Raw genomic sequence first — 22,029 nt, 5'->3', positions numbered from 1 at the left:
CCCCAGTATCAGTTATGCTATTGGTGGTTGCAAAATGATAATTTAAAAGATTCCTTAGTCTGGGCATGGTGGCATATGCCTGTATTTCTGGTGACTTGGGAGGCTGTAGTAGGAGGATCACAAGTTGAAGGCCAGCCTCAGAAACTTAGTGAGGCCCTAAGCAACTTGGTGAGATCATCTCAAAATAAAAAGTAAAAGGGCTGGGATGTGGCTCAATGGTTAAATGCCCCTGGGTTCAATCCCTGGTTACCTCCCCCCCAAAAAAAGATTCCATTATTCTACCCATAATAGCTGGCATTCCTTTCTCTATTATTATTATTATTTTATTATTATATTAAACTACTGTGGACTTAAGGATTTTCATTCTGTTTCTACTGTTATTAATTCCTTTGATTTTTCAGCCCATTGGTTTGGCCAGTGGGAACTCCTTAGCCTGGCTTGTTTGTCTGGCATGTCTGTGTTGTTCTTTGAGCACTCCTTGATCTGACACGGAATGTACTAGGGTCACTTGTGTGTTCTCTGCCTCAGCTGTGGGACCAGTTATTTTTCCCAAGAAGCTCTGGCTTTGTTCTGGTAGGATGATATTTAATGTACAGACAGGCAGTGTGCTCACAGCTGAGAATAATTACTTCTAGATCCTTCCAGTGGACAGAGCTAGGAATCATATTTTTGAATCACAAGTTCCTTTTGACATTTCCAGTTCAAATCCACAGGACTGCTCTCTCTGTTTTGGTTTGTGCTTCTCTTCTCTCACAGTAAGAACCCCAGTTTCCAAGATCAGTGTTCTGTTTCTTCTATTTTAATGTACATGCAGAGTATTTTAGAATTCCTATACCTGCACCATTGTTGTCATCAACAGCAAACCTATCAGGAAAGGCTAAGGATTTCTCTGTAGTTGCTGTTGTCATTAGAACATATCCCACTTAGAAGTTACTTGAATTCTTTTTGTGGTTGCAACATAGTTAGGTTCATTTCAGTTTGTATTCAATTTCAGGGCTTTTTGAAAATTGGCTTTTTGGGGCTGGGGCGTAGCTCAGTGGTAAAGGACTTGCCTCGCGTGTGTGAGGCATTGGGTTTGATTCTCAGTACACATAAAAATAAATAAAGACACTGTGTGCTCATCTACCACTAAAAACATTTTTTTAAAAATTTACTTTTTGATTTTTTAAATCATTTCATATTCACAAGTCAAAGTTTTATGAAAAGATGTCTGGAGAGCAAGTTCATGCCTGTCTGCTTCAATGACCCCACCCCTACCAGGAACAGTTTTGAGCAGTTTTTGGTATACTTTTCTTGTTTTTCTGTCAAAAATAAATAATGCTACATCATATGTGTGCATGTTTTTTAAAATTTCCTCTTCTTTGTTATAAATAAGCTAGTGTATTCTGTGTACTCTTACATTTTTTATTTTTTAAGCTGACAGTGAGTATGTCCTGGAAATCCTCCCCTCACAGTTTATTGAGATCTGCACTGATTATGATTGCAGCATCAGCCTCCAGTGTATCACTTATTGATCCTGCAATCTTCTGTGAAGGGGCATTCACACAGTGTCTTATATTTTACATATGATTTCACAGTGATAACCTTGTGCTCTCTGGTGTTTTAATTTGGACAGGGCTTATATCTTCAGGATACATCCCCAGAAGCAGATTCCTATGGAAAATGGCTGTATAGTTTTGGTAGATAATGCCAGCCAAACCTCCCTTGAGGGTCGTGCCATTTTGCATTCCTTCCACCATGTATGAGCAGCCTTGTTTCCACAGCTCACTAGCCAGTATGTGTATAAAATTTGAATTTTACTCATCTGAAAGGTGGTGTGCACTGATGTTTTAACATTTTGTTTTAATTGTGTTTTAAGATATACAGTCTTAAGAGTACTTTTTCATTTTTCTTTTGGGATTTTAGAACTTCATCTATAATATATATTATTTTTAAAAAAAATTTTATTAGTTATTGATGGAACTTTATTTATTTATTTGTTTATATGCAGTGCTAAGAATCGAACCCAGTGCCTCACACCTGCTAGGCAAGTGCTCTACCATTGAGCCACAATCCCAGCCCCTATAATATATATTATTAATGTTTTCTCTCACTTTATCTTTTTGTTTCTTTTTGGTGGTACTAGGGATCAAACCTAGGGCTTTGAAAATACTGTTTATTTTATTTTGTTTTATTGCTTCTGAGTTTTTGTTTTTGTCAAGTAGTTTTTTTTTTTTAATATTTAAAATGTTTGTTATAAAATATTTAATATTTTTCTTTTGTGGTGTCTGGAATTTTGAATCAGAGAGATTTCCCTTTCCTGAGGTTTTGAAGGCTTTCACCCATTTTTCCTGTAGTGCTTGTATTTTTTACCTGTAGTTCTGTGAAAACAATCTTTGTGAGTTTTCAATTTTTATATTTATATTTCTGGTCTATTTGGAGTTTACCCACATTGTGAAGTATGGATTCAATTTTATCCTTTCCGAATGGCTGTTCAGTTGTCCTAACAAAATTTATTGTAAAATGCAGGGACTGTGTTTAAAAGAAGACTCAGGCAGTACCCCAGAAACGGAGAGAGCTGTAGGCTGAGACTTTGAACTACATGAAGATGGGGACCTGGCTCAGGTGTGCACTTAAGATCTTGTGATTCAGTGAGGGTATGAAGTCCACTGATTTTCCTAGAAGTTCACAGGGTGGGCCATGGAACCTATAGTGGTGCTCCTGCTACTGAGGACTGTAACTTCTTAGCACCAGATACCATGGGAAATGGTCAGCAGGCACTATTTATAGAGTTCCTGCTCCTAAAAAAGTGTCTTGAGGCTGTGTCAAGGCTGGGGAGAGCCCTGTATACTTAAAGATAATCACTTAAGGCTTGCTATACCACAGTTTCCTCATTTAGAAAATGACAGAATTGTTTTAGATTATTTCTAGGGTCCTTTGAACCATTAAATTGTATAATTCTGGGGCTGGGGATGTGGCTCAAGCGGTAGCATGCTCACCTGGCGTGCGTGCGGCCTGGGTTCGATCCACCACATACAAATAAAATATGTTGTGTCCGCCAAAAACTAAAAAAAAAAAATTAATCAATATTAAAAAAATTCTATAATTCTTTGAAAACAGTATTTGTATTGAACATCTATCTACACTTCATTGAGTGGTAGAGTTCCTGGCATTTGAGGTTTTGCCAGTGGTTGTTTGGATGATGCCTCATAACCTATTCTTCAGGACTGTGTCAGTATTGTGGCCTCTACCTTGATCAGGAGCTCAAGTTGTGGCCTAGGCTGACTTGAAAATTAGCGGAGCCTGTGGGTGTCTAGCCTTTTTTCTTGGTGAATGCAGTGGGATCCAGGTTATTTTTTTCTATAGTGAGAAGCCATGTTGCCAAGCTGAGTGTTCTACTTGTCCTTGGGTCTTGTTTTACTTTTCAGACCTGTAACACTTCATCTCCAGAGAAGTGATTGTACTGAAGAGCTCCAAGTTTCTGTTTATTTGAAATGTAAAAACTTCCTAAACTCCACTGTCTTGACTGCCCCCAGACCAATCCTCCATTTTTATTTTTATTTTTTTTGTGTGTGCTTGAGATTGAAATCAGAGGCTCTTTACCACTGAGCTACATCTCCAGCACTTTTTTATTTTTAAGATAGGGTTTCACTAAGTTGCTTAGGGCCTCACTAAGTTGCTAAGACTGGTTTCAAACTTTTGATCCTCCTGCCTCAGCCTCCTGAATTGCTGGGGTTATAGGTATATGCCATCGTGCCTGGCAGTGCTCAATTTTTATAACAGATATTTTATAGCGTCCTTCTTTTCTATCGTGAACTGAAAATAGATGACATAACTTATACCTTATTTTATTTTATTTTACTTTTTAAAGAAATTTTATTTTTTAGGTGTAGATGGACACAACACAATGCCTTTATTTTTATGTGGTGCTGAGGATTGAACCTGGGTCCCGTCTGTGCTAGGTGAGCGCTCCACTGCTGAGCCACAATCCTAGCCCCTATACCTTATTTTATAGTAACAGATAATATACATGTATACACACATACTTAAAAAAATCAGGGATTTATAACCACTTTTTCATTATATAAATGCTGGCTTCCCTAACAAGGTATTTGCTATTATGGACAGATGTGAGTAAATGCTACATGTGAAGCCTGGAAGTGTTTGGATCAACTCAAAATATAGGCAGTCCTGCAATGGTGATAAATTTTTGAAGAATGTGACTAAATTTTACTAATGGCCAGAATCGGACAATTTTGCACAATAGTTATATTCCTGGAAAATTCGCAGTATAATAAAGCCACACAAAAAATAATTAAGGTTTTTATGTAAAATCAAGTTAGTTTCCAGGCTCAAGTGGATTATGAATAGGTTCCCACCTCCCTGAATGTCTGAAAGTACACCTTAAGATAGTACAGGACAAAGGATAGTTATTTACATGCCTGAGGCATGCTTCTGTCCAGTGATGTGGTTGAGGGTACCCTCTGCTGTCCTGCATGTCCCTACACTCCTGGAGGCACCCAGTATTCCCTCATAATTTTCTGTTTTTGTTCACATTTGAAAAGTTGGAATAATTTGCTTTATGATTTTTTTTTTTTCTATGAGAACTTAAGTTATATATTGGTCAGTGTTTTCTTACTTAGGAATTTTTCTGGAGACATGATCATTAGGGGATTTTAGAGGTATAAGTTGTATGTGTTCATATGTTCTGGCTAATTATATAGTGAAATGTTAATTTCATGCATAATGGTTACATTTGTTCAGGAACTGTAACTAAAGTCCTGTAAATTAGGTGTTTTGTATGAAATTTCAAAGCAGTTCATAAAATGTTGTTTGTAAGCAAAATATAGTTTGCTCCTTGATAGAATTACCTAAAATATCTTCAAGAATAGATAGGTAGTACACATTTCCCTTACACTCTCTCTCTATATGTGTGTATGAAAGATGTGTGTGTATGTGTGTACCTGTCCCTGATAATTCCTATCTCAGAATAGTGAAGTGTCTGAGTTTGAATATAGGCCTACATGAGTTATATTTATAATACTATAAAACATCTCCTTGGGGAGACTACCTGTGTTCAGGGACCATCTGCTTGTACAGCTGAATTGTCTGAGCCCTGATTTTGTTTTGGTAGAGCTGGGCACTTGGACGCTGTCCTGTCACCACCTGTTCATCTCAATTGTGAATAACTCTCACATGGCCCTAGGTCAGGGCCTGGCTCCTAGACTTCCCTCTTTCTTTGTTTCTGCCCCTTTACAATCACTTTTGCTGAGGCATGGCCACCCTGCATGTGGACTCCTTTCTTTCTGCCTTTAGTGCCTCTTCAAAAACTGCTTGACTTTTAGCAGCAGGGTGCAGGTTGTCTACAGCCATCTCACTCAGCACTGGGAGCTTTTCAGTGCTTTCCACAACATCCATGATGAATGGGAAATTGTTAGTACTTATTAGAATATCTCCAGCATCAGGGATTTCAGGATGATTTGAAATGACCTCTTCCTTTTGCAGATCATACTAATTTTTAGAGAAGACTTCTCTTCATATGTGATATACCCTTCCATTCTTCCATTCCTTGTGTTTGTTGAGTACCTTCTGTGATGTGTCAGGTCTTGTTTTTAGGATTTGCACACACATAGTGGGAGATGCTTGTGGGACTGACAGTTTAGGGGGACTTGGGCAGACAGCTGTAGTCTAGCATGATGAGTGTAGAGGAGGGGATCATACCCAGTCCCTAGAATCTCAGAAATGTTTCCTAGACTGGGGGTGCCTTTGCTGGCCTTTGAGAATTCTTGGTCTGGGGAACCAGGAGAAGGGAAGAAGAGAAGGATGCAAGATTTGTGTTAAGGATTTTCTTAGAGGGGTGGAGTTTGGAAGGAAAGTTTGAAATGAGCAGAATTGGGTCCATTCTTGTTCTTGGGTCTGTTGTCAAGGGGCCACCTGAAATGTGTGATAATAGAAAAGAATTATGAAGGAGGTCAAATATGTTTTTAAAGACATTGAAAGATATTTCAATGGAGGAAACCAAAAATCTCTTAATGCAGATCTTGCAAAAAAGCATAGTGGCAAGGACCTGACTAGTGTAGTCTATACAGTTAATTCACTTGGAGCCTTATTTCATGATATTTGTGAAATTCAGGGTAGGCTGGAGTTGAATCCTGAATACATGACTTAAGTTTTTGTACCCTCACTCCCAGGTTAAAGCATTCAGTCCTTTTCAACTTTATTTTCATGGTTCATTCATTTCCTTTTTTGGATAGTGGGTGTAGGAGGGATATCTGGTTCTGTTTTCTTCTGTGGAAATAGAGGCATAGATAGTTTTAGAGTCTCAGGTAGCTTAAAAACCCAGATGTAGTCAGTGGTGAAAGATTTTTTTTAAAATTAGTGCATTATAGTTATACATAGTATTAGGGTTCATTTTGATAAAATAATACATGCAAGAAGTTTTATTCAGTCCCCATCGCCTCTTTTCCCGCCTTCCCCCTATTCTGCCGTCTCTCTTCTATTGGTCTTCCTTTCACTCTTGTATTTGTTTTTGTTGGTATTTTCTACATATACATACAGGTGAAATTCTTTTTAGACATTTATATACATATATAGCATGGTATTGTTAAATTCATGTGAAAGATGTTTTTCTTTTGCCTAATGTAATTTTGGTGATGGTACGAATTCTAAATGCTGATGGTTTTGAAAAAGGGCTTGTGGTACATAAAGTTTGATATCTTATTTGCAGGGTCATGTGGTAACTGCCCACGTATTGCTAATGCCGTGGAACACTTTCATAATTGGTGAAGCAAGTTCCTAATTGTCTTCTGCCCTTTCCTTTTTGGGAGAGGCCAGGTCTAGGTCATAATGGTAATGTTTTCATTTTTATTTAAAAAAATTTTTTTTTCGTGGTACTGGGGATTGATCCCAGGACCACATACATGCTAGGCATGCACTTTCCTGCTGAGCCATATGCACTTTCCTGCTAGCCTTGTTTTTAAATTTACATTTATGATGATACTTTATAGTTTAATTTGCATTCCTTTATTTATAGGAAAAATTATATTTTCTATCTGATTTTACTATTGGCATTTCCTATTTTGTTAACTCATTCATGAGTGTCTGGATATTGCTCTTCTATAGAATTTTACAAATAAAATGTTCCATGTTTTCTCATTCACTGCTTTCCTTTTTCTAGTTGGTTTGCTATTTTGTCTTCAGTGATTTAATTTATATTAAGATTTTAGAAAATTTTCTTCCTTGATTGTTGTAGGCTAAATGTACCATTTCATTATCTACAAAAAGGCTCAAGACTCTTCTTCAATATTGCTTGATTTCTTTAAAGTGAATTTCACTGGAACTTGATGAGGTTCTATATTATACCTGTTGAGGATATCATTTTAAAACTGCATATTAACTTGAAGAATATGATTGCTTTTATTCATTAAATATTCCTTGTAAGAAGTTCTATCATTCCATTGTTGGTGGCTTTCTTTTTTCTTCTATTAAAATCAGTTACCAAAAGTTAGCCCCTAGGCACTGGGATCATAACTCAGTGGCAGAGCGCTTGCCTAGCATGTGTGAGGCCCTGGGTTTGATTCTCAGCCACATATAAATAAATAAAAAATAATGGTACATTAACAACTAAAAAATATTCAAAAAAAAAGTTTGCCTACAGAATTGTTTGCAAATCTCATGTGCCCTGATTGCGTTAGTAGATAGTTAATGTTGGTGTTGTTTTTAGGAATTGTGTCTTTTCCAATATTTATTATAAGTGGATGACAGGGAAGCAGTTATTTAATTAATTATAAAAGTAATAAGATCAGGTTTTAGATAATTTGAAAAATGGAGAAAATTATTCTAGTTTGATCCTGCTAGTATCTTGTTCAGTTTCCCCTGATTTTAAAAAAAATTACATTTGCTATTAGATAATTTTAATATTAGAAAATACATGGTCAATGTGACAAGTGAATTACAAATATGTAAAAATAAACATTTGCTCTGTCCCTTCTAATTGTGCAGCCAATGACAGTATAGTGTGGATGCATGCACACAGTTTTTAAATTTAGATGTAATTCACATATCTTAAAGGTTACCCTTTATCATGTACAATTGTGCATTTTTAAGTGTATTTACAGAGTGTGCAACTATCACTGTTATCCAATTCCAGAACATTTTTATTACTCTAGAAAAACTTCATACATATTTCCTCCCAAATTTTTCAACCTTACACAATCACCAATCTATTTTGCCTTTATAGATTTGCCAATTCTGGATTTCATATAAATGTAATAATATGTGGCCTTTTGTGTCTGACTTCTTCACTTAATAGAATGTTTTTAGAGTTTATCCATTTTGTAGCACATACCTGTGCTTTGTTTCTTTTATTGGTTGAATGATCTTTTGTTGTATGGATAATTCATCAGACATTTGAATTGGCTCTTAGGAGTAATGGTATTATAAATATTCATATACAAGCTTTTATGTAGACATATTTTTATGTAGGCATATTTTGATTTGTTTTGGGTATATTCTTTGGAGTGTAATTGCTGGGCCATTTTGAGTAACTGCTGGAGTGGTGTTTTATGAGATATGCTTCCATATCCTCACCAACACTTGTTATCCTTTTAAAAAAATTTTTTAGTTGTCAATGAACCTTTTTTTTTTTTTAACTTGTTTATATGTGGTGGTGAGGATTGAACTCAGTCCCTCACACGTGCAAGGCAAGCCCTCTGCCACTGAGCTACAGCACCAGCCCCATTATCTATCCTTTTGACTATAGCTATTCTAGTGAGTATGAACTGGTATCTTGGTATCTCATCATGATTTCCCCCCCACCCCAAATCTGAACACTTTATTGTACACAGCTTGGAGCCAGGGCCTGGTAGCTGACCTTTCGCCTCCAACCCTGGGCACTGGGCACAGGGGGCAGTTCCATCCAAGGAGTCTTGGCAAGGGGAACCCCACAAGGCAGCACTCTACCTAAAGGGTACTATATAGTTGGGAGATAAGGGTTGCTCCACAACTGACAATTCTACTTCATCTTTTACACAGAGCACTCTGGGGCAGTATGTGTGTGTGTGTGTGTGTGTGTGTGTGTGTGTGTGTGTAGGGATGGAGGCTGGCATTCTCACTGGTGGGGCCTGGATGGGAGATTAGTGGGCCCAATGTCCACAGCACAGGGCGGAAGGGGCCATTGCCAGTGCATCTGTGTCAGCCTGTTAGCTCTGGAATGAGGGAGGGGGTGATCTTTACATTGTGTTCTGTGGCTGGTGACTTTGAGAGGCTACTTTGTGGAAAGTATGAGGGCCATGATGAGACCTTAGAGGCCAAGCACCTCAGTCAAGATTAGGATCAGGATCATGCCCACAAATAGTCAGGGCTGCTGGGCAGTGCCCTGAATACCAGCATCCCCCACAATGCCAATGGCAAAGCCAGCTATCAGGCCGCTGAGGCCCACACTCTGACCTGCACCCAGCTGGAGTAAACTCCTGTAGAGGCTCATACCATCATTCAGGGAGTTGGCAATGAGGACTGCCACCACCAGGCCATAGATGGCAAAGATCCCAGCCATGAACACGGGGTGATGGACTTCATGATCCCCTCTGGCTTCATGACTTACACAGCTGCGATGCCGATGCCACTCTTGGGCATGCAATAGGCAACAGCCAGGGCACTGAAGATCACGGCTGACGAGGCGCTGATGATCTCGAAGAAGAACGATGCATACTCAGGGTTGTTCTTGGTCTCGGACATGCCGGGCAGGGACAAGCTCAGCGCGCTGCAGCTGGTTAAGAACAGCGGGCCAACCAGGGGGTGCAGAGGTGAGCGCAGGCATCTTTTTCTTGTTCCTAGGTCTTCAGGGAGGAAGCTTTCAGTCTCTCACCATTGAGGGTGAGGCAAGCTGTGGTCTTTATTCTTTGTTTGCTTTAATCATTTGGTTGAGAACATCCTTTAGTATCCTCATAAGAAAATAACTATGAGAAAGAAAGTTTTTGAGACCTCATTTAGTTCTACTCATCTTTCTGATTTTCCTGGAAGAGAGGGCTTCTTGGGACATGGGAGTTTTAATTTAAAACCAAGTCAGTTCTTAGCAAATGGTTTGTCCAGGATAGGTGCAGTTCTGGGTAAGTTATAAAGAAAAGAGGTTTATTCGGGTTTATAGTTCTGATTCAAGGTCAGGGGTCCACATCTGTTGATAGCTTCTTGTTGACAGAGTCCTGAGATGGTTCAGGTGAAAAGGAATATATGGAGACCTACCCAAACTGGCTTTTATAGCGGACCCATTCTCAACATAACCTGTTAACCTATTAACCTATTAATCACGTGAATGGAGTAGTCATTCATATAGACAGAACCCTGATCACCTTGTCCTACCTCTTAATTTTAAATTTCGTAATGGGGAATAAATTTTAACATGAGTTTTGGAAGGGACAAACAATATTCAAACCATAGCTGGGACTGATGGTTCCAGGCAAATTAGGGTGAGCTGGTCACACTGCCACATGCCTGCATGTATACATCACTGATAATTGAATATTAAGTTGAAAATATTCCCTGCATTGCTCTGCTTTCTTCTGGCTTATTGCATGTCTCTTAGGTAGCTGATACATTTCTGATTTTGCTCTTGGTATAATATGTACTTCTTTACTCTCTATAAGCTCTTATTTCTTCCTGCATTCAGTGTTGTAAAAGTACATTATGCTTTATCTGAGTTTGGCTCTAATTTAATCCTATGTACTGGGTGCTTGCTGAGTTTTTAGCTACAGAGTCTTGTCATTTATCTCTGAATTTATAGATTCCCTTAAATTCATGTAATTTCCTTCCCTTTATTTGCTGTCTAGATCTTCTGTAATTATGGAATTGGTTCACTAGTTCTTTTATTCCCTTTCTTCCTCTTATATTCTGTGTCTCTGACTTTTTTGCTCTTTTTCCTGGAAACCCATACATGATTTCCTCAACTGTGTATTCTAGTCCTCGCATGAAGTTTTGATTTTTTCTTTGCTATCATTCTTAGTTTCCAAAAGCTCCCCCCTCCCCGCCCCCGGAAGTGATTCTTATTATTGTTTACATGATATTGTGTTCTAGATTCAAGGGTGCAATGTTGCATTGTTGAGAAGATGGACATACAGATACACTCAACATTGCTCTCACAGCTCTCTCACCCTTACACAGTGTTCTTGCATACAACCTCTCACATGTGTTCACACATGCACTCACACACATGCACACACAAAAATGCATGCTCTTATACACTTCATTATACACCAGAAGGATTGGGAGGGAAGGAGAGGGGAAAGGCTAGCATGGCTGGGAGTGTTGCTGGAATCCCAGGCCAGGAGCAGGGAGCTGATGTCAGGGATTGTCAATATACCAGGTACATATAGTATAGCAGTATGGTCACTTGTCCCCAAAGAAAATGAAATGGCAAGAGTAATGGTGAAGTAAGAAAGAAATTTAATATTCAGTATTGCCATACTGGGAAGACAAAAGGGAACCAAACATCCTCAGCCCTGTTTTAGGGGTATTGACGTGAGCTTCAGGTTTGGGAGGAATTGGGGAAGGGTGCAAGAGAGATGTATAGTTAAAAGGTCTTGATCAAATTTGGTCAGATTGATGATAGGTCTGGTTCTGTGAAGTCCTGGAGAAGTTACTGCTTGAGGAGACAATTTTGTTCCCATCACGAGATGATTGCTTCTACTTAGTGGGGAAACAGCCTCAGTTCTCTTACAGGATAATTGCTTCCACTGGGTGGGTGGGTGCATTCAGGGGTGATCTGCCTGTAGGGCTTGCTTTTCTTAAAATCCAAGGTGACTGCAGGAGAGAATGACTTAGAGAAAAGGACAACAGAAAGGCAGGATGGAGTTAGTTCCTTTAGATTTAGGACAGTGACTGGTAACTTACAGTTGCTACTCCAGTTACCTGAAACAGGATGCTGTAAAAGCGGACAGTTGACAATTTTCTGACTATGATGTCCCCGCCATCTTGAAAATACCTTAGTTATTTCCTATCTGGTGTCATCAGCCTTAAAGGAGAACGAGAGAGGTAGGTAAATTTTAAGGCCAATCAATCTTGCATTACCAGTTTTTAAACAGACACTCCTTAAATGATTGACATTTCTATGTGCAGAGTTGAGCAGGAATCTCACCCAAAGTTTAAGATAGAAAGGAGATTGGTAACACAATGGAGGCAGAGATGTCAAGTTTTTATTCTGCTTTTAGTTACCCCATTGGACATTGCAGGGCTAAAACAGTGCTTTTAGCAAAGCAGCCTATAAGTCCCTGTTATAGGAGGTGGCTATCCTGGCCCAGGCTGGTGGAGAGATGTGAGTTGGGGGTTGGACAGTAATGGGAAGGAGGGCTTGAGGGATATAGGAATACATAGAAAGATAATCCTGGTCCCTAGTATCCTTTTTCTTCAGGCAGATAGGAAATGTATGTCTGTTTTCAGCTAGGAGAGGATGGTTGGAGATATAAATGGAAGATTCCAGTGGACAGTTGGCAGTGGGTTCTGAAGTTCTGGGAAATAAACAGAGATTTGAGCTAGAGTTGGGAGTTATCATCTTAAAAAGTGGTTGTGGCCATGACAGTGAAATGTCCCTGAAGGGAGTGAGGAGAGCAAAGGAGGGAGGTCTACAAGGGGTAGAAGAGGGCTGAGAAGAGTAGCTGTAGAAGAGGATAGGACAGATTGAAGGTGAGTCTGGAGGTTTCTGCATCAGAGATTTAATAGGAAAGTCCTATTAAGGCCTCAATGACCTCTGAGGCTAAAGAATTGGAAGGAGAGGGCAGAGGTGGTGGCAGACCTCATTGGAGGAGAATGCTGGTTTTAGTGGTTATTTGCCTTGGGTAGGAAGCAGGTGAAAGGAGTCAAATTCATTTGATCAACAGTAATGTGACTGAGGTGGAGAATACATTTTATTCATGTGCTCTTTGCAAATTTTTGGAGGTGGGAGTTTTGTTCTCTACATTTAAAGATGTTTGGCAGTCCCAGCCTCTTGGTGTTGGGGTGTTCATACTCCTGCGCACCGCCTTTCCTTTTGCACATGGTCTTGTGGGTGTTAGATGTTGCCTGGGTATGTCCTTGCTGGATAGGTGTGCTGCTGTTCAGAGCCACAGAGGCCTTGCCAGTCTTAGCACCATCTTTACACTTATCATGGTGTTAGATTTATAGTTATAGGGACAATAAAGTCCAGAAAGAAATTCTTCATAGTGACTTAGTGAGCTTATCTTCCCAGGGCCCACCATGGGGTTCTATAGAGCTTTTTTTAAAAAATCACTTCTTCCCAGCAGTCTGTACTATTATGCAGTACCTTGCTGTGCCTCTATAATAGTCACTGAGTTCTTGGACTGGGAAAGGAATGCCACTTTAACCCCACAGCTGGTTCTTTCTCAAAGCTGCCCAGAACAGCAAAAAGTGGTGGGATTCAGCATATGAAGGACTTAAGAGTTCAGTGAGTCTGCATTCCTGGCCTCAGACATCAACGGTTTGTATGTGAGTTCTCCCTTAGAGGAGCCACAGGGCAGCCAAAAGGCTAGTTCTGCTGCCTGGTCAGTCTCTCTGTCTGCCCTTCCTGCTCCTTCTGACTCGATTATATTAATCAAACCATTCATAGCAAAGGAGTGACATTACAACCTTGCTTGTCTGCTCCCTAAAACAGGAGAAGGAGGTACAGAGGCAACGTTGTGAGCCTTTGCCTGGCTGCAGCCGGCTCCTGTTCTTTTGTTGACTTCCTGGGTTTTGTGCCACCCCAGGAGGAAGCTCCTTCAAGCTGTCTTGACAGTGTGGGGCTGTCTTCATTGTCCTGGTGGAGTGCTGTGCCTCTATCATCTCTATACCTGGTCTTGACTTCTTACCTTAGTCATAGAACCTTTTTTGTCTTTGTCCTTGGAACCTTCTTACCCGTGTCTCAGGGAATCTGCCTTCACTCTGGTTCTTACTTAGTTTTGAGCCACACTGCTCAAAATTTTGTGTCATCCATATGGTACAGGAAAGGCATTTTTCTCCTCGTCAGTGATATTTTCTCTCCCCTGGGCCTTTTCTCCTTTTCCTTAGATACTTTTCCTGCACAAAGAGATGTTATGCTGAAATCCACAGTGCATACTTTTGTGTTCTTTCTTTTGGGGTGACTCTGTTAGCTGTCACAGATACTGCTCTGACTTCCTTTCCCCTTTCTGTCCTTCCTCTTTGCCCACCTTCTTTTCAATTTAGCCTGTTTTATTTTCTTATGTATTATATACTAAGTTGCATGTCTTTGTAGTATAATAATTAGGTAAGTTATGATGTGTATACATGCATAAGAAACCATTGCCCAGAGTCTCCATGTGCTCCCTCTGTGGCTGGCTTCCTTCATGTTCATCTTTAGGTTACCACTTATTTGCTTTCTGTCATAACAGATTAGTTTATGTATTCTAGAATTGTGTAGGTAGAATCATAAGAATGCACCTTGAAAAAACTTAGTTTTAAAAAATGGTGGTAAGATACATAGCACATAAAATTTACCATTTTAGCCAATTTTAAATGTACCATTCAATGGCATTAAGTACATTCACATTGTTGTGCAACTGTCACCAACATCCATCTCCAGAATTCTTTCATCCTCCCAAATTCAGACTGTCCCCACTAAACAGCACCTCACTTCCCTGCCAGTCCCTAGCAGTCCCCATTCTGTCTGTGTGAATTTGATTACTCAATCATACAGTGCCTTTTTGTGACTGACTTATTTTGCCTTGTGTAATATCTTCAAGGTTCATCCATGCATCAGAATTTTCTTTCCTTTTAAATCTGAATAATATTCTATTGTATGGATAGACTATATTTTGTTTATCCATTTATCCATTGATGGATATTGGGTGCTTCCATCTTTCAGTTGCTATGAATAATGCTGCTATGATTATGAGTGTACAAATATTTCTTCAAAGTATATACTTTTCTTGGGTTTGATTTCTTTCAGGATAATTATTTTGAGATTCAACCATGTTATATATAACAGTGATTCATTTTTTTAAACATTTATTTTTTAGTTGTAGGTGAACACAATACCTTTATTTTTTATGTGGTGCTGATGATCAAACCCAGTGCCTCACGCATGCTAGGCAAGCTCTACCACTGAGCCACAACCCTTGCCCAGTGATTTATTTTTATTGGCTTGTTCTTGTTGTTCTCTATCCACTTGTCTGTTGGTTGTTACAAAGCTATGAAGGAACATTTGTGTACAAATCTGTGTGGATGGATGCTTCATTTTTTTGTGAATAACCTAGGAGGGGAGGCTCTGCCCAGGGCACGCCACCATTCACCAGCATTTTAGGGTTTCAGTGGCTTCTCATCCTAATCGCATTTGATATTTAAGTCTTTTTAACTTTAGACATTCTCATAGGTGCACAGTGGTATTTCATTGTGGTTTGAATTTGCATTTCCCTAATAAGCAATGATAGTGCAGTTCTTTATACCTTCTTTGGTGATGTGTCTGTTCAAATCTTTTGTCTATTTTTAAAAATTGGGTTGTTCATTTTCTTTCTAAGTTTTGAGAGTTCTCTGTATATTCTAGATATGAATACTTTATTAGATATATAATTTGCAAATATTTCCTCCTGTCTTTGGGTTGTCTTTTCATTCTCTTAACATTGCCTCTCTTTTTGGTGGTGTTAGGGATCAAACTCAGGGCCTTGTGCACATTAAACACATACTTTACCACTAAGCTACACTCCCAGCCCCAAATTGCCTTTTGAACAACAAGTCTTTTGATGTCATTCAAAATATCAATTTGTTCTTTTATGGATCACATTTTTTTGTGTCACATTTAGGAAATCTTTGCCTAATACAAAGTCACAAATATTTCCTTCATTTTTTCTATGAGAAGTTTTATAGTCTCAGATTTTGAATTATTTTTAGTGTATGGTGCATGGTGTGGCTTAAAGTTCATCTCTGTATAAGGATGTTCAGTTGGGCCAGTATCATTTATTGAAATGACTGTCCTTCTTTCCTGAACTTTTGTTTTTTGATGCTACGGATTGAACCCAGGACTACCACTGAGCTACACCTTTAGTTCCTAATCACTGAACTGTGTGTGTGTTTGTGTGTGTGTGTACGCACGCGTGTGTGTGTGTACGCACGCGTGTGTGCATGTATGCGTGTGTAATATTACTGAGCTATATCCCCAACCCTTTTTTTTTTTTTTTTAATTTTTTGTTTTGAGACAGGGTCTTGCTGAGTTGCTGAGCCTGGCCTTGAACTTGCAATCCCCCTGTCTCAGCCTCTCAAGTTGCTCAGATTACAGGCTCATATCACCAAATGTCCCCCCACCTCCATTTTCTTTTGTCATCTATATTTTTGAAGGGTAATCCTTCCTTATTCCACACCTCTCCTCAAGCAAGTTATTCCCTTTTTCTTTATCCTGTGTCTTCCTTCTTTGTCCGTGGTTCAGCCCAGTCCTTGTCTCTTACTCTTGTGTTAGCAGTTTGATTTTTGTCTTTTTAAGTTAAAATCTGGCCCTTGGGCTGGGTTGTGGCTCAGTGGTAGAGCGCGCGCCTTGTGTGTGTGAGGCACTGGGTTCAATCCTCAGCACCACATAAAAATAAATAAAGGTATTATATCCATCTACAGCTAAAAATTTTTTTTAAAAAAATCTGGCTCTCTCACACTGTGGAATGTTTCTTGGGGCAAGAGTGAGTGACCTTTCTTTAAGTTTTCAAGTTTCTTGATCTCCTCCACATTTGATGCTATTGACTGCTCTTCCTTGAAATAAGTGCGTTTGGTTTCTGTGCTTTTCTGGTTCTTTTCCTCCCAGTGATTAGTCTTTCAGCCTCTTGGGCTTATCTTCTTTCCACCCTTTAAATGTGGGTGTTCTGGAGATATGTCTATAATCAGCCCTTGTCTTTCTTCTTGCTGTAATCTCCTCCCTTGGAAAACTTATTCACTTCCAGAGCATGAAACTGCACATCTGTGGCTCATTCCATATTCTCTGTGTTTGGCCCTATACCTTGGTTGTCCTCATATCCTGCAAATCTACAGGATCTTGTCTGTGAAGGATCCTACCATTCTCCCCATTGCCCAAGGTCAGCACTGAGTTATGACTTCACTGTGTTTCTCTTGATATCCTGAAAAAAGTGAGCATATCCTTGAGGAGAAAGACCTACAGATCATTTTTCTCTACATCTGTTCTTTTGGAGTGAGGATGGGACAGTGAAGGTGGTAGGCAGTCTATGTCTAGTTCCTGCCTTAGCTAGAACAGGGCCTCTGGTCAGGATGGGTCATGTGGCTGGGCTTATGCATAATGGGGGGACTCAGGAATCTGTCAGTCAGCTTAGACTAGATTTTACTGTGGAGACAGTTCCCACGTGTCAGCAGAGTCTAATTTCTCTCTGATGTTACTGTCCCCTGTGGTTTGACTACAGTTCTGAAATCAGGGAAGCCAAGAGTCTTCTCAGAGCCACAACATTGGGAAGTGGAATCATCACCTGTGAATTAAACTTAAGGTGGAATTACATCACACCCACTCTTTCTCAAGTGCCTCTGACAAATGTTCTGGGACTCTCTGAAGAGCCTTTGGTCAGGTCATCGGTCACTCTCCATGTCTCTCTTGGGGCAGGCAGGGTCATCTGTCCTGGGGAGTGCCTATGGGAAGACTGATGGAAAGGCAGCCCATGGCTCCCAGAGGCTTTGCTGATGCTCATGTTCATTGTGTGCTGTAAACCAGGAATTAACATTAGCTTCTGCCTGTTAGACTCCCAAAAGGACTGGCAGGAGTGCAATAAGGAAAAGGAGAGAAACCTATTAAGTGCAAGGATAGTAGAATCTGGAGGTCACATGAACATATCACAGAATGACCACAGTGTGGCAGCGAGTGTTAAGGATCTGACTCCATCTTCAGTCCCTGAGTCTGCTAGGTGCAGTCAAGGACCTGGTAGACTTCTTGCATCTTGGAGAATAGGGGTGAGGCCAGGATTTAGCTCAGTTACCCAGAGTTCACAACCTTTGACTGTTTCTTTAGCCTCTCTAGGAACCTGTTTTGTGGAGATGACGGTCCCCTACAGTTGTGGTGAATCTTACATGTAGTCCTGTGTGCTGAGGCAAAGATACCCCTTGCTGGTGGCCTGTCCTTCTTCATCCCCTTGCACTGCTATTATGTATGGGTGGTCCGTGGTATGAACTTGACATCACCTAGGATCTATGGTTATAACAATACCTGAGACTGGATAATTTATATGTAAATCATTTTCTCAATTTTGAAAGTCCAAGATCAAGGTGCTGGCAAGTTGGGTGTTGGTGAGGGCTTCTCTCTGCCTCCAGGATGGCTCCTTGTTGCTTCATTGTCTGAAGGGGAGGAAAACTGTGTCCTTGCATAGTGGAAGGGATGGAAAAGCAAGAAGGCCTGAATCAAAGTGTGAAATATGATATATCAAGAACTATGTAATGTTTTGAACAACCTACAATAAAAATTAATTAAAAAAAAAAAAAAAAAGAAAAGAAAAGCAAGAAGGCCAAATGCTGGGATGTGCCTCTTTTATAAGGGCCTTAATCCCATTCATGAAGGAGGAGCCATGATAGCCTAATCACCTCTTATACCATTACATTGTTTCAATACCTGAATTTTGGAGGGGACACATTCAAACCATAGAAGATGACAAATGTCATTTAAAGAAGCATTTTTAATGCTTCATCTGGAGATATTTGGCTTTGGTAAGTGAAGGTCACAGCTGTTGAACATGCCTGGACTGTCCCATGTCAACACTTCCTGATGGACTTTCAGTTCTGCTTATACTAGGCCTGCTCCAGGAAATGAAATACTCTTTCTTGTTAAAGGCTTTTTTTAAGCCAAGAACTAATTGCTTTTCCTCTGCAGCCTGAGCAAATGCTCTTTTGTCAAATTTGACTTTATGGCATTTGTTTCATTGAGGCTGTACTTATTGAAAAACTGTATAATTTACTACAAAGATTTCTCAAATGAATTTGATGAATATTGCCAGAAACCAGGTCGGAATTCTAAGGTATTGCTTATTTACTTCTCCCCACCCCGTGAGTTTTAGTTAAATCATGCAATTATGTTTGATGGAGTATGCAGTTCTATCATTAAAAAAGGTAACTGTATAAGGATTACTAATTATACATTTGTTAAAGATCTTCCTCTGAAATACATTTAAGGAAGACAATAAAAAGTGACTGGTGGGTATGTAGCGAGTTAGACAATCTGTTACCTGGATGTCAAATAGAAACCAAGACAACAAAATACACAGTTACATCTTACATGTTGGAAGGACTCCAGTTGAATGGCCTATGGCCTGGGTCTTTGGGTATCCTAGGCAGATATCCAGCCCTATCAAAACAGGCTTGTCTGGAGGATCTTAGCCCATTTACATGCAGAAGAGGATCAAATTGGCTAACACTGAGACTTTATAAATAGTAGGACTGTTTCTCCAGCCTGTCTTCATTCTGTTCAGCGCTAAAATTCCCTGGCAGCTTGTAACTAATGAGAATGGAAAAGTACTGTTTGCAGAGATTTAAGCTGGCTGACTCGAGTGCTCCCATGGTGCCTTGTCATCAGTGGTTGCATTTGCTGCTCTTGAGGGTGGCCATCCTTTCCATGTTGAGCTGTTATCTCAGGTGATGAAAACAGCAATATTTTACCCAAGACCCCAAAATGGTCTCAGGGAAATCCTCGTTTGTCATTGTGAGAATATGACCACATCTTGCTGAGCAAGAGAAGGATGGGCCAGGGCATCCACTTGGACTTGAATAGCTTAGCCTTGTGTTTCAATTTTAGAAAAATTGGACTGAAATTGTCTTAGGCAAGTGTGTAGAATGTCGAGCACACGTGAGCTCTGTATAGCTTCTGTAGTGAAGATGCTGTTTCCCCCATTTTACTGATGAGCAGACAGAGGCTTAGAGCTAGAGATAACTAGTCCAACATTGTACTGCTAGACAGTAGCCAAGCAGGGATTTTTGACAAAAGTCTATGCCCTTAAGCACTAAGTGGTGCTGCCTCCTCTTTTCTTTTATTTGGAACTCTTGAGATGTGTATTGCTTTAAATCTCACTTTTTTTTTTTTTTTTTAATAACTCTTTGCCATGGCTTTTCATTTTCTCATTAGGGAATGCATTGCTTCATGGGACTTCACAACAACTCAGAGCTGCTGAACCTAGTTCCCAGCTGCATATATGCCTGTTTGTGTTGTGTTAATCTGGCCAGATACGTGCACACCTGTGGGGATATACACAGTCACCCCTTCACCCTTCTAAGAAGCAGTCAGTGTGGAGAAACCTTTAGAGACTTTCCAAAGAAGATGGTATTGGAAGTTAACAGATTGAGAAGGGAAAAGCAGGGCTGGGGATGTGGCTCAAGCGGTGGTGCGCTCGCCTGGCATGCGTGCGGGTTCGATCCTCAGCACCACATACAAACAAAGATGTTGTGCCCGCTGATAACTAAAAAATGAATATTAAAAAAAAAAAAAGAGAGAGAGAGAGAAGGGAAAAGCACCCAGCCAGAAGGAATAACCTGTGCAAATAAATGATGGCATTAAAATAATGTTAACATTTCTGTATTCCTGGGGGAAGAGAATGAAAGGAACCATACTTTCATTTGCACACTGTGAAGACCCAGATACATGCTAAAGAATTGGAGTTTTGACTTTAGAAAGTAGAAACACCAGTGGTCTATAACTCAAGACTGTTGTGTTTTGGTTCTTTAGGAAATTAGCAGGTAGTAGGCAGAGTGGATAATGGACCAGGAAAGACATACATCAGGAAGCTATTTAGGGCTCAGGGTTATTTGTGCAAGTCACAGGGATTTTATGTCCTTTGGAGCTTGCAGGGCAGGAGGAAAGGTTGGTCAAAAGCAACCAGGTGGCAGTGCATGTGGTGGTTGGGGGAGAGGGAAAGCCCGGGAAGTCCAGGGGTAAGGGCATTGATATCAGATGTTTTAGCAGTATCAGCTGGACAGAAGTTATAAGAAGACAGGTTTGGATTTGAGGCTTGGAAGTCCCTAGTGATGAGCAGAGAGGTGTGGTGGAAGGTAGGGTGAGGAGAACATGACTCAGGATCTTTAATTGGAAAAAATAAGGAAAAAGGTAGTGCAGGCCTGAACAGAGGATGATTTAAGAAGAGTTGTGAATCCTTTTGTTTGATTTTAGGGAAGGGTGAGTTATGAGTGTATGAAGAGCATGATGATCTTAGAGACAAAGGGATATTGATGTACAGGACTGCTAGAGGTGGGAGCAGGAACCCTTCACAGGCCCACAGGATTCAGCATTAGTATTAGGGATGCTTAGTAATCGATGCCAAAGTGTGTTTCTACAAATGTTCAAAATTAGGATTCTGTCAAAGTAATTTTTCTCTTTATAAAAAAGGATTAACCCTAAGATTCCATTGAATAGCAAATTCCTGAGTTTGTTGGCATTTTCTTTTTGCAAATGTATAGTCATATCCTGCATAATGATGATGGTCTTATAAGATTATAATAAGGCTGAAAAATTCCTAACACTTAGTGAATGTATGGCTGAAGAAGAGGCAAGGGAAAAGGAAAGTACAGGAGAAGAAAAAGAAGAACCTCTAAGAAAATTCATAGAGGAGGGTTTAGCAGAAGCTTTTGCAGACTTCAACAAGCTGCTATTTGAAAACATGGCTCCAACACCCAAAGGTTTTCATTACTAGAGAAGAATGTTGATGGTTTATTATCTGCTTTATAGCAAATCTATGATGCTGAAAAGAAACCAGGCAAACCCCTATGGACATATTTCTGGAAAGAGTGCCACCTCAAGAAGAGCCTCAGGGACATCTTTCAGGAGGAATTCCCAAAGAAGATGTTGTTACCATAGGAATGGGACATAGGAAGGTCTATTCTGAAGACCTTTCATTGGGACAAGATGGTGGAAGTAGAAGACAGTTAAAACGATCATCATCCTGACCTTATATAGGATTAGGCTAATGTGTGTGTTTGTGTCATAGTTTTTAACAAAAAAAAATTCAAAATATAAAAAGAAAATTTAAATACTTAAAAACAGATAAAAGGCTACTGAATAAGGATACTAATATACAATATTACATTACTTTAGGGCAGTTGTATAATGTGTTTGTGTTTTAA

At 39.8% G+C, this 22,029-nt stretch overlaps 1 protein-coding gene and 1 pseudogene across 1 annotated transcript in view; one reads left to right on the top strand and one right to left on the bottom strand.

Moving 5' to 3' along the window:
* Positions 1-22,029, top strand: part of Nudcd3 (NudC domain containing 3) — a 109,286-nt gene that overhangs the window by 34,163 nt on the left and 53,094 nt on the right. The window lies entirely within an intron of this gene.
* LOC143405904 (V-type proton ATPase 16 kDa proteolipid subunit c pseudogene) lies at positions 9,245-9,714 on the bottom strand (annotated as a pseudogene).

This window comes from Callospermophilus lateralis, chromosome 1, assembly GCF_048772815.1.
Source record: "Callospermophilus lateralis isolate mCalLat2 chromosome 1, mCalLat2.hap1, whole genome shotgun sequence".
Lineage (NCBI taxonomy): Eukaryota > Metazoa > Chordata > Mammalia > Rodentia > Sciuridae > Callospermophilus > Callospermophilus lateralis.
The sequence above is the reverse complement of the archived record's forward strand: the minus strand, read 5'-3'. Positions and strand labels throughout refer to the sequence as shown.